Source organism: Carassius auratus, unplaced genomic scaffold (assembly GCF_003368295.1).
Source record: "Carassius auratus strain Wakin unplaced genomic scaffold, ASM336829v1 scaf_tig00039390, whole genome shotgun sequence".
NCBI lineage: Eukaryota > Metazoa > Chordata > Actinopteri > Cypriniformes > Cyprinidae > Carassius > Carassius auratus.
In genome coordinates this window covers 60,001-72,500 of record NW_020526508.1, presented here as the reverse complement: position 1 = coordinate 72,500, position 12,500 = coordinate 60,001, and the positions used below count along the sequence as shown (strand labels likewise).

At 37.0% G+C, this 12,500-nt stretch overlaps 11 non-coding genes and 1 pseudogene across 11 annotated transcripts; all 12 read left to right on the top strand.

Moving 5' to 3' along the window:
• LOC113083781 (5S ribosomal RNA) lies at positions 1-119 on the top strand. The gene has a single exon (XR_003283408.1). It is a non-coding gene; the product is annotated as a 5S ribosomal RNA (ribosomal RNA).
• Positions 120-633: 514 nt separating this feature from the next.
• LOC113083807 (5S ribosomal RNA) lies at positions 634-752 on the top strand. The gene has a single exon (XR_003283423.1). It is a non-coding gene; the product is annotated as a 5S ribosomal RNA (ribosomal RNA).
• Positions 753-7,235: 6,483 nt separating this feature from the next.
• On the top strand, positions 7,236-7,354 carry LOC113083772 (5S ribosomal RNA). The gene has a single exon (XR_003283399.1). It is a non-coding gene; the product is annotated as a 5S ribosomal RNA (ribosomal RNA).
• A 365-nt stretch (positions 7,355-7,719) lies between these two features.
• On the top strand, positions 7,720-7,838 carry LOC113083822 (5S ribosomal RNA). Its single transcript, XR_003283438.1, has one exon. It is a non-coding gene; the product is annotated as a 5S ribosomal RNA (ribosomal RNA).
• A 516-nt stretch (positions 7,839-8,354) lies between these two features.
• Positions 8,355-8,473, top strand: LOC113083771 (5S ribosomal RNA). Its single transcript, XR_003283398.1, has one exon. It is a non-coding gene; the product is annotated as a 5S ribosomal RNA (ribosomal RNA).
• A 365-nt stretch (positions 8,474-8,838) lies between these two features.
• On the top strand, positions 8,839-8,957 carry LOC113083821 (5S ribosomal RNA). The gene has a single exon (XR_003283437.1). It is a non-coding gene; the product is annotated as a 5S ribosomal RNA (ribosomal RNA).
• Positions 8,958-9,466: 509 nt separating this feature from the next.
• Positions 9,467-9,585, top strand: LOC113083788 (5S ribosomal RNA). The gene has a single exon (XR_003283414.1). It is a non-coding gene; the product is annotated as a 5S ribosomal RNA (ribosomal RNA).
• A 510-nt stretch (positions 9,586-10,095) lies between these two features.
• Positions 10,096-10,214, top strand: LOC113083806 (5S ribosomal RNA). Its single transcript, XR_003283422.1, has one exon. It is a non-coding gene; the product is annotated as a 5S ribosomal RNA (ribosomal RNA).
• Positions 10,215-10,723: 509 nt separating this feature from the next.
• LOC113083805 (5S ribosomal RNA) lies at positions 10,724-10,842 on the top strand. Its single transcript, XR_003283421.1, has one exon. It is a non-coding gene; the product is annotated as a 5S ribosomal RNA (ribosomal RNA).
• Positions 10,843-11,210: 368 nt separating this feature from the next.
• LOC113083770 (5S ribosomal RNA) lies at positions 11,211-11,329 on the top strand. The gene has a single exon (XR_003283397.1). It is a non-coding gene; the product is annotated as a 5S ribosomal RNA (ribosomal RNA).
• A 362-nt stretch (positions 11,330-11,691) lies between these two features.
• On the top strand, positions 11,692-11,810 carry LOC113083804 (5S ribosomal RNA). The gene has a single exon (XR_003283420.1). It is a non-coding gene; the product is annotated as a 5S ribosomal RNA (ribosomal RNA).
• Positions 11,811-12,185: 375 nt separating this feature from the next.
• On the top strand, positions 12,186-12,304 carry LOC113083791 (uncharacterized; annotated as a pseudogene).
• The last annotated feature ends 196 nt before the right edge of the window (positions 12,305-12,500 follow it).

Genomic DNA, 12,500 nt, shown 5'->3' with positions numbered 1-12,500 from the left:
GCTTACAGCCATACCAATCTGGCTATGCCCGGTCTCGTCTGCTCTCTGAAGCTAAGCAGGTTTGGGCCTGGTTAGTACTTGGATGGGAGACCGCCTGGGAATACCAGGTGCTGTAAGCTTTTTGGAAACTTTACACTTAGTATATAATAATTTTGCCAAAAATAGTCAATGCCGATCTCTGAATATTAGCAGGTTTGGGACTGGTTACTACATGGATGGGAGACTGCCTGGGAAAACCAGGTGCTTTAAACTTTTTGGAAAATTTCACGACTTATATAATAATCTTGCAAAAAAAAAAAAAAAAAAAAAAAAAAAAAGTCAATGCCCGATCTCTGAATATTAGCAGGTTTGGGCCTGTTAGTACATGGATGGGAGACTGCCTGGGAATACCAGGTGCTTTAAACTCTTTGGAAAATTTCACGATTTATATAATAATCTTGCAAAAAAAAAAAAAAAAAGAGTCAATGCCCAATCTCTGAATCTTAGCAGGTTTAGGTCTGGTTAGTACTTGGATGAGAGACTGCCTAGGAATACCAGGTGCTTTAAGCTTTTGGGTTTTCTTTCCTACTTATATAATGTACTGACGATTAGATGGGCTGGTCTTTAAATAGCCCTCTCTTTGCAGCAGTCTTCGCTTACGGCCATACCAACCTGGTTATGCCCGATCTCGTCTGCTCTCGGAAGCTAAGCAGGTTTGGGCCTGGTTAGTACTTGGATGGGAGACCGCCTGGGAATACCAGGTGCTGTAAGCTTTTTGGAAACTTTTCACTTAGTATATAATAATTTTGCCAAAAAATAGAGTCAATGCCCGATCTCTGAATATTAGCAGGTTTGGGCCTGGTTAGTACATGGATGGGAGACTGCCTGGGAATACCAGGTGCTTTAAACTTTTTGGAAAATTTCACGATTTATATAATAATCTTGCAAAAAAAAAAAAAAAAAAAAAAAAAAAGTCAATGCCCGATCTCTGAATATTAGCAGGTTTGGGCCTGTTAGTACATGGATGGGAGACTGCCTGGGAATACCAGGTGCTTTAAACTCTTTGGAAAATTTCACGATTTATATAATAATCTTGCAAAAAAAAAAAAAAAAGAGTCAATGCCCGATCTCTGAATCTTAGCAGGTTTAGGTCTGGTTAGTACTTGGATGAGAGACTGCCTAGGAATACCAGGTGCTTTAAGCTTTTGGGTTTTCTTTCCTACTTATATAATGTACTGACGATTAGATGGGCTGGTCTTTAAATAGCCCTATCTTTGCAGCAGTCTTCGCTTACGGCCATACCAACCTGAGGGCGCTAGAGTGCAACTAAGGAAGTAGTGTGGCAGCAATTCAGAGAGATAGGCTCTCTGCATTTTTGTTTTGTTTTTTGTTTTATTTATGTTTGGAGTGAACAAAATAACAGTTGGAAAGTTTGGTTTTTTGTTTCAATGCTAACCAGCAGCTTTTAAGCTGTCTGGGAGGTATTTATTTTTAGTTTGTTTGACTTTTTTGTTTGTTTTTCTCGTGTGGGGAAAGAGCAATCAAAGAAAATGGAGGAACACAAAAGGAACTGCAAGGATAAAGGCACAGAAATTTGCAGACAACAGGATAAAGGACTGAGAAAAGGTTTGCGAGATGAAAGTGGAAAAAATATAATTGAAAATCAAAGAGTATATTTAAAGGAGGCAACCATAACCATTGATGTAGCAGAGGTACAAAATGGAGGAGTAGAAGACATCATTAAATCCATAGTAGAGAAGGTGGGAGAAGGAAAAATCCTTGCTGTAAGACCAAAACAACATGGATTATATGAGGTAACTTTGGAAAAAGAAGAGCTTTGTGATGAACTTCTAAATGGACTGGAAATTAAAGGAATAAAGTGTGAAACTAAAAAGCTACAAGACAGGGAGTATGTGGTCTCCTTTATGCACTTACCAGTCTACCTAGAAGATACGGCCATTCTGGACAAGTTGGAAGGGTGGAGAGTAATCCCCACATCACAAATAAGGAGAAGATATTATCCGAGAACGGACATCGAGGATGGAACCAGATTTGTAAAGGTAAAATTCCCGAGAGAAGTGGCTTCATTACCTTACAGTACACGCTTCGAGACCGCAGAAGGAACACAACATTTTAGGATTATACACAGTCAACAGGTAAAAACATGTCGATTGTGCATGAGTCCACAGCACATCCTCAAGGACTGTCCAGAGTTTACATGTCACAAGTGCGAGGAACAAGGTCACTATGCAAGGGATTGTACAGCAGTCAAGTGCCCAGATTGTTTTAAAACTATGAACAAATGTGAATGCTGGATGAATACCGGAGAAGAGGAAGAGGAAGAGGAAGAGGAAGAGGAAGAGGAAGAGGAAGAGGAAGAAGAGGAGCAAGAGGAAAATGGGCGGATACTAAAGGAGGCTATAGAAACAAAAGAAAGAAGTGAAAGAGAGGAGCAACAGGAGGCAGCAATGGAGGAAGAGAGGGAGAATGATAAGGAACTGGCAAGTGAAAATGAAGGACAAAAATCTGAAGAAAATGAAAGCATTGACAAAGTAGTATGGACACCAGCGGACAGAGTTACAAATACAAAAGACAAGTTTACTGCATCAGAAAGCAGCCAAAATATGGAAATGACATATGGTATTGGAGTGGGAAGTGATTTGGAGGATCAAAAGAGTGGCAAGGACTTGGGAAGACTCGTAAGAAGAAGGACTTTAAAGGTAAAACCAAATTTAGAATCATCTAAGAAAAGAATTGTTAAAAGGGAAATAAAGAAAAATGTTAATAGATTTGAAGTGTTGAGGATCCTAGAAGAAGAAAAAGAGGAAGAAGAAGAAAGTTAACAATGGTGATTCCTAAATACTTATTTTCTTATTTTATGGTATTAAGTATTGTTGTTTTTAATGCAAGAGGTTTACTTAACAGGGAAAAATTTGAAATGGTTAAAGAATTGTGTAAAGATGAAGATTTAATAATACTTCAAGAAACAAACTGGAGAGGTGATGTAATGGATGATTTTAAAAAGAGGTGGGCTGGGGAAATATTTTTTAATAATGATGATGGAAGAATGGGAAGAGGGGTTGCTATTTTAATAAGAAAAGGTATAGATGTGAAAGTAAAAGTAATATATGATGATGGGAAAGGAAAATCTATTGCAGTTGAAATAAGACATGAAGATGAATGCTTTGTGATATTTAATTTGCATGCACCAAATGAAGTGAAAGAAAAAAAGGATTTTTTTAATGAATTAAGAGGTTTGGTAGAAAAGTGGAAGAAAGTAATGATGGTAGGAGATTTCAATACAGTTTTTTGTAAAAGAGATTTGGCAGACGGGATGGTTTTTAGAGCAGATGAGGGGAGAAAAGAACTTAGAACTCTAATGGAAGAAAATAACTTAATGGATGTGTGGAGAGAGAGGAATGAAAAGAAAAGAGAGTTTACCAGAAAACAAATTGTAGGGAATTTTTTATGTCAGTCACGGATTGATCACATTTTAAGTACAAGAAATTTAGATTATTTTATTGAGGATATATTTTATAAAGATACAGTTTTGAGTGATCATAAAATGGTTTCTTTGAAGATAGACTTTAACAAAAAGGAGAGAGGACCTGGAGTATGGGTTTTAAACACAGAGCTTTTAAAGAGTGAAAGTTATAAATTGGAAATAGAAAAATTATTAGAAACAGAGAAAGAGGATGGGATGTATGTAGAGGATAAAAGAATATGGTGGGAGAATGTAAAATATGAAATAAAGAAATTTTCAATAAAATATAGTAAAACTGTTCAGAGGGTAAAACGGAAAAAGGAAAAAGAGATAAGGATGGAATTAAGAGAAGAGCAACAAAAGAGAAGTGGAGATATACAAAAAATAATAGTCTTGGAAGAGAAACTAAAGAAAATAGAGGAGGGAAAATGTAAAGGAGCTATGATGAGAAGCAAAGCAAAATACATTGTTGAGGGAGAGAGGTGTACAAAATTTTTCTTTAATTTGGAGAAAAGTAAAGGAAAAGCAGAACTAATGAAGGAAATAAAGAGGAAGGATGGTAAAACAGTGAAGGGAACAGAAGAAATCCTTAAAGAAATAAAATGTTACTATGAAGACCTTTTTAGAACAAATAAAATAAATGATGAGGAAAAAAAGTTTTTATTACAGCAAATTACTGCCAAGGTAGAAAAAGAAGATAAAAAACTTTGTGAAAAAGAAATAGAAAAAGAAGAGATAATGAGGGCTATAGAACTTTTAAATGGAGGAAAAAGTCCAGGAATAGATGGACTGGTAGGTGAGTTTTATAAGGCTTTTAAAGATAAAATAAGCACAATTTTAAAAGAAGTATATGATCAGGTTTTTGAGAAAGGTGAATTATATCAGATGATGGGAATGGGGCTAATGAAGATAATATATAAAGGAAAAGGGGATAAAACAGTTTTAAATAATTTTAGACCAATTACTATGCTAAATACAGATTTAAAGATTTTAGCAAAAGTCTTAGCTGATAGGATGAGGAAGGTATTACCTACAATAATAAAGACTAATCAGTCATATGGGGTAAATGGAAGAGACATTGCAGACACAATAAGTAGTATAAGAGACTTAATAGGTTATATGAGAGAAGAAAATAAGTGTGGATATGTAATCAGCCTTGATTTCGAAAAAGCTTTTGACAGAGTGGAACATAGTTTTTTATTTTCAATTTTAGAACGTTTTGGTTTTGGAATTAATTTTATTAAATGGATAACAATTTTATACAGAGGAGCAATGACAAAAGTGAAATGCAATGGCTTTTTAACAGAACCTTTTAAAATTACACGTTCAATAAGACAAGGGTGTCCACTATCGGCACAGTTATACTCCTTGGTAGCAGAACCTTTGGGGATGGTAATAAATAAAGAAGAAAGAATACAGGGAATAGAACTGGAGAGGGGAATAGAAGGACAAAAAATATTTCAATACGCTGATGACACGACAGTAATAGTTAGAGATATTGGAAGTGTGGGAATAGTTATGGAAGAAGTGAGAAGATTTTGTCAAGGCACTGGAGCAAAAATAAATGAAGATAAAACTGTTTGTATGAGATTCGGAAAATCACCAGTTTTAATAGAAAATTTTGCTTTCAAAGAAGTACAAGAAATGAAGATTTTAGGTGTAATTTTAGGAAAAGAGGAAAAAAATACAAGAGATAAGATGTGGGAAGAGATTATAGGAGCAATGGAAAGAAGATTAGTATTTTGGAGATACAGGAATTTAAATCTAAAAGGAAAGATTTTAATTGTAAATGTTTTATTGTTGTCCAAAATATGGTATATTATGTCTGTTTCATCTATGCCTTTTTGGACGGCACAAAGGATAAAAAGATGTATTTTGGATTTTTTATGGGAGAAAAAGCCTGCGAGAATTGCATACAACACGCTAATTGGTCCAGTAGAAGAAGGAGGTTTAGGTCTAGTAGATATTGAGCAAAAGAAAAAAAGTATGAGAGTCAAAACAGTCAAAAAGTATTTGGATGAGGAAAACAAAAGTGAATGGAAAATAACAATGGAACTTTATTTAAACATATGTGGGAATTTGAAGATAGGAAACAATATTTTATGGATGAAATTAAAGAATGGGATGATGCAGAGAATACCAGACTTCTATAAGGAAGTTTTAAGTGCTTGGAGTTCTTTACTCTCAGAAATTGAATTTAAACCACATGGAAGGGAAATGATTTTAAACCAACCTTTGTTCTTAAATAAGAATATTGTTTCACAAGGAAAAGAGATTTATTTTAAGAAGTGGATTGAAGTAGGGTTTTTAAAAGTAAGGGATGTGTTATATGAGTATAAAGAAGGGTTTCTACCCATACAAGTGTTGATTGATGCTATGGAGGAAGCAAAAGAAGAATATAATGAAAACACTCTTAAAAAACAATATGAAGAAGTAAAGAAGGCAATACCTAAAGAATGGGTTGAGGAGATTCAGAATGAGGAAAAATCTGAAAACAGAGTGGATGTGTTTTTGAAAAGAGGGGACAAATTGATGGTTTTTAATTTATGTACTGTGAAAATGTTTTATCATTTTTTTGTAAATTCTGTTTTTAAAAAACCTATTGCCAACCAATTCTGGTTAAGGCACTTCAATGGAGTTGACGAAGGACTCATTTGGAAGAATATGAGATGGAAGTTTTTAGATACAGATCTTGAATGTTTGGATTATTTCATAAGACAAAATGTGATGTTCACTGAAATGAGGCTGTGTAAGATTGGAATGGAACAAGATGCAATATGTAAAGTATGTAAAACAGAAGATGAAGGAATTTTACACCTGTTTTTACTTTGTGAAGGATTGGGTCAATTTTTTGGAGTTTTAAAAAAGTTAGTTTGGGATTTAAGAAAAACGACTAAAGAAATTAGCTGGAATATAACTCTTATGTTGGGGTTAAACGATAAATGTCAAAATAAACAAGTTATTAATTTACTCTTAATTCTAGCAAAAAAGGTCATATGGAAGAGGAGAAATATTGCAAAAAACAAAAATTATGTCTTGGATTTGTGGCTGTATTTTAAATCAGAAATTGAGAATTACATACAAACCCTGTATGATTTTTTTAAGTGGAAGAATGACATGGAAATGTTTAATACTATTTTTACTAAAGATGTAAGACACATTTTAGAAAAGTATAATGTTGTTTCTCCAGGAAGTGATGTTTCTGTATGTTGATTCAAAATTGTTGTATGGAAGATATATGTATTGTTGATCCCATAAGTTAAATAAAAAAAAAAAAAAAAAAAAAAAAAAAAAAAAAAAAAAAAAAGTTATGCCCGATCTCGTCTGCTCTCGGAAGCTAAGCAGGTTTGGGCCTGGTTAGTACTTGGATGGGAGACCGCCTGGGAATACCAGGTGCTGTAAGCTTTTTGGAAACTTTTCACTTAGTATATAATAATTTTGCCAAAAAATAGAGTCAATGCCCGATCTCTGAATATTAGCAGGTTTGGGCCTGGTTAGTACATGGATGGGAGACTGCCTGGGAATACCAGGTGCTTTAAACTTTTTGGAAAATTTCACGATTTATATAATAATCTTGCAAAAAAAAAAAAAAAAAAAGAGTCAATGCCCGATCTCTGAATCTTACCAGGCTTAGGTCTGGTTAGTACTTGGATGAGAGACTGCCTAGGAATACCAGGTGCTTTAAGCTTTTGGGTTTTCTTTCCTACTTATATAATGTACTGGCGATTAGATGGGCTGGTCTTTAAATAACCCTCTCTTTGCAGCAGTCTTCGCTTACGGCCATACCAACCTGGCTATGCCCGATCTCGTCTGCTCTCCGAAGCTAAGCAGGTTTGGGCCTAGTTAGTACTTGGATGGGAGACCGCCTGGGAATACCAGGTGCTGTAAGCTTTTTGGAAACTTTTCACTTAGTATATAATAATTTTGCCAAAAAATAGAGTCAATGCCCGATCTCTGAATATTAGCAGGTTTGGGCCTGTTAGTACATGGATGGGAGACTGCCTGGGAATACCAGGTGCTTTAAACATTTTGGAAAATTTCACGATTTATATAATAATCTTGCAAAAAAAAAAAAAAAAAAGAGTCAATGCCCGATCTCTGAATCTTAGCAGGTTTAGGTCTGGTTAGTACTTGGATGAGAGACTGCCTAGGAATACCAGGTGCTTTAAGCTTTTGGGTTTTCTTTCCTACTTATATAATGTACTGACGATTAGATGGGCTGGTCTTTAAATAGCCCTCTCTTTGCAGCAGTCTTCGCTTACGGCCATACCAACCTGGCTATGCCCGATCTCGTCTGCTCTCGGAAGCTAAGCAGGTTTGGGCCTGGTTAGTACTTGGATGGGAGACCGCCTGGGAATACCAGGTGCTGTAAGCTTTTTGGAAACTTTTCACTTAGTATATAATAATTTTGACAAAAAATAGAGTCAATGCCCGATCTCTGAATATTAGCAGGTTTGGGCCTGGTAAGTACATGGATGGGAGACTGCCTGGGAATACCAGGTGCTTTAAACTTTTTGAAAAATTTCACGATTTATATAATAATCTTGCCAAAAAAAAAAAAAAAAAAGTCAATGCCCGATCTCTGAATATTAGCAGGTTTGGGCCTGTTAGTACATGGATGGGAGACTGCCTGGGAATACCAGGTGCTTTAAACTTTTTGGAAAATTTCACGATTTATATAATAATCTTGCAAAAAAAAAAAAAAAAAAAAAAAAAGAGTCAATGCCCGATCTCTGAATCTTACCAGGCTTAGGTCTGGTTAGTACTTGGATGAGAGACTGCCTAGGAATACCAGGTGCTTTAAGCTTTTGGGTTTTCTTTCCTACTTATATAATGTACTGGCGATTAGATGGGCTGGTCTTTAAATAACCCTCTCTTTGCAGCAGTCTTCGCTTACGGCCATACCAACCTGGCTATGCCCGATCTCGTCTGCTCTCCGAAGCTAAGCAGGTTTGGGCCTAGTTAGTACTTGGATGGGAGACCGCCTGGGAATACCAGGTGCTGTAAGCTTTTTGGAAACTTTTCACTTAGTATATAATAATTTTGCCAAAAAATAGAGTCAATGCCCGATCTCTGAATATTAGCAGGTTTGGGCCTGTTAGTACATGGATGGGAGACTGCCTGGGAATACCAGGTGCTTTAAACATTTTGGAAAATTTCACGATTTATATAATAATCTTGCAAAAAAAAAAAAAAAAAAGAGTCAATGCCCGATCTCTGAATCTTAGCAGGTTTAGGTCTGGTTAGTACTTGGATGAGAGACTGCCTAGGAATACCAGGTGCTTTAAGCTTTTGGGTTTTCTTTCCTACTTATATAATGTACTGACGATTAGATGGGCTGGTCTTTAAATAGCCCTCTCTTTGCAGCAGTCTTCGCTTACGGCCATACCAACCTGGCTATGCCCGATCTCGTCTGCTCTCGGAAGCTAAGCAGGTTTGGGCCTGGTTAGTACTTGGATGGGAGACCGCCTGGGAATACCAGGTGCTGTAAGCTTTTTGGAAACTTTTCACTTAGTATATAATAATTTTGACAAAAAATAGAGTCAATGCCCGATCTCTGAATATTAGCAGGTTTGGGCCTGGTAAGTACATGGATGGGAGACTGCCTGGGAATACCAGGTGCTTTAAACTTTTTGAAAAATTTCACGATTTATATAATAATCTTGCCAAAAAAAAAAAAAAAAAGTCAATGCCCGATCTCTGAATATTAGCAGGTTTGGGCCTGTTAGTACATGGATGGGAGACTGCCTGGGAATACCAGGTGCTTTAAACTTTTTGGAAAATTTCACGATTTATATAATAATCTTGCAAAAAAAAAAAAAAAAAAAGAGTCAATGCCCGATCTCTGAATCTTACCAGGTTTAGGTCTGGTTAGTACTTGGATGAGAGACTGCCTAGGAATACCAGGTGTTTTAAGCTTTTGGGTTTTCTTTCCTACTTATATAATATACTGGCGATTAGATGGGCTGCTCTTTAAATAGCCCTCTCTTTGCAGCATTTTTCGCTTACAGCCATACCAATCTGGCTATGCCCGGTCTCGTCTGCTCTCCGAAGCTAAGCAGGTTTGGGCCTGGTTAGTACTTGGATGGGAGACCGCCTGGGAATACCAGGTGCTGTAAGCTTTTTGGAAACTTTACACTTAGTATATAATAATTTTGCCAAAAAATAGTCAATGCCGATCTCTGAATATTAGCAGGTTTGGGACTGGTTACTACATGGATGGGAGACTGCCTGGGAAAACCAGGTGCTTTAAACTTTTTGGAAAATTTCACGACTTATATAATAATCTTGCAAAAAAAAAAAAAAAAAAAAAAAAAGTCAATGCCCGATCTCTGAATATTAGCAGGTTTGGGCCTGTTAGTACATGGATGGGAGACTGCCTGGGAATACCAGGTGCTTTAAACTCTTTGGAAAATTTCACGACTTATATAATAATCTTGCAAAAAAAAAAAAAAAAGAGTCAATGCCCAATCTCTGAATCTTAGCAGGTTTAGGTCTGGTTAGTACTTGGATGAGAGACTGCCTAGGAATACCAGGTGCTTTAAGCTTTTGGGTTTTCTTTCCTACTTATATAATGTACTGACGATTAGATGGGCTGGTCTTTAAATAGCCCTCTCTTTGCAGCAGTCTTCGCTTACGGCCATACCAACCTGGTTATGCCCGATCTCGTCTGCTCTCGGAAGCTAAGCAGGTTTGGGCCTGGTTAGTACTTGGATGGGAGACCGCCTGGGAATACCAGGTGCTGTAAGCTTTTTGGAAACTTTTCACTTAGTATATAATAATTTTGCCAAAAAATAGAGTCAATGCCCGATCTCTGAATATTAGCAGGTTTGGGCCTGGTTAGTACATGGATGGGAGACTGCCTGGGAATACCAGGTGCTTTAAACTTTTTGGAAAATTTCACGATTTATATAATAATCTTGCAAAAAAAAAAAAAAAAAAAAAGTCAATGCCCGATCTCTGAATATTAGCAGGTTTGGGCCTGTTAGTACATGGATGGGAGACTGCCTGGGAATACCAGGTGCTTTAAACTCTTTGGAAAATTTCACGATTTATATAATAATCTTGCAAAAAAAAAAAAAAAAGAGTCAATGCCCAATCTCTGAATCTTAGCAGGTTTAGGCCTGGTTAGTACTTGGATGAGAGACTGCCTAGGAATACCAGGTGCTTTAAGCTTTTGGGTTTTCTTTCCTACTTATATAATGTACTGACGATTAGATGGGCTGGTCTTTAAATAGCCCTCTCTTTGCAGCAGTCTTCGCTTACGGCCATACCAACCTGGTTATGCCCGATCTCGTCTGCTCTCGGAAGCTAAGCAGGTTTGGGCCTGGTTAGTACTTGGATGGGAGACCGCCTGGGAATACCAGGTGCTGTAAGCTTTTTGGAAACTTTTCACTTAGTATATAATAATTTTGCCAAAAAATAGAGTCAATGCCCGATCTCTGAATATTAGCAGGTTTGGGCCTGGTTAGTACATGGATGGGAGACTGCCTGGGAATACCAGGTGCTTTAAACTTTTTGGAAAATTTCACGATTTATATAATAATCTTGCAAAAAAAAAAAAAAAAAAAAGAGTCAATGCCCGATCTCTGAATCTTACCAGGCTTAGGTCTGGTTAGTACTTGGATGAGAGACTGCCTAGGAATACCAGGTGCTTTAAGCTTTTGGGTTTTCTTTCCTACTTATATAATGTACTGGCGATTAGATGGGCTGGTCTTTAAATAACCCTCTCTTTGCAGCAGTCTTCGCTTACGGCCATACCAACCTGGCTATGCCCGATCTCGTCTGCTCTCCGAAGCTAAGCAGGTTTGGGCCTAGTTAGTACTTGGATGGGAGACCGCCTGGGAATACCAGGTGCTGTAAGCTTTTTGGAAACTTTTCACTTAGTATATAATAATTTTGCCAAAAAATAGAGTCAATGCCCAATCTCTGAATATTAGCAGGTTTGGGCCTGTTAGTACATGGATGGGAGACTGCCTGGGAATACCAGGTGCTTTAAACATTTTGGAAAATTTCACGATTTATATAATAATCTTGCAAAAAAAAAAAAAAAGAGTCAATGCCCGATCTCTGAATCTTAGCAGGTTTAGGTCTGGTTAGTACTTGGATGAGAGACTGCCTAGGAATACCAGGTGCTTTAAGCTTTTGGGTTTTCTTTCCTACTTATATAATGTACTGACGATTAGATGGGCTGGTCTTTAAATAGCCCTATCTTTGCAGCAGTCTTCGCTTACGGCCATACCAACCTGGTTATGCCCGATCTCGTCTGCTCTCGGAAGCTAAGCAGGTTTGGGCCTGGTTAGTACTTGGATGGGAGACCGCCTGGGAATACCAGGTGCTGTAAGCTTTTTGGAAACTTTTCACTTAGTATATAATAATTTTGCCAAAAAATAGAGTCAATGCCCGATCTCTGAATATTAGCAGGTTTGGGCCTGGTTAGTACATGGATGGGAGACTGCCTGGGAATACCAGGTGCTTTAAACTTTTTGGAAAATTTCACGATTTATATAATAATCTTGCAAAAAAAAAAAAAAAAAAAAAAAAAAAGAGTCAATGCCCGATCTCTGAATCTTACCAGGCTTAGGTCTGGTTAGTACTTGGATGAGAGACTGCCTAGGAATACCAGGTGCTTTAAGCTTTTGGGTTTTCTTTCCTACTTATATAATGTACTGGCGATTAGATGGGCTGGTCTTTAAATAACCCTCTCTTTGCAGCAGTCTTCGCTTACGGCCATACCAACCTGGCTATGCCCGATCTCGTCTGCTCTCCGAAGCTAAGCATGTTTGGGCCTAGTTAGTACTTGGATGGGAGACCGCCTGGGAATACCAGGTGCTGTAAGCTTTTTGGAAACTTTTCACTTAGTATATAATAATTTTGCCAAAAAATAGAGTCAATGCCCGATCTCTGAATATTAGCAGGTTTGGGCCTGTTAGTACATGGATGGGAGACTGCCTGGGAATACCAGGTGCTTTAAACATTTTGGAAAATTTCACGATTTATATAATAATCTTGCAAAAAAAAAAAAAAAAAGAGTCAA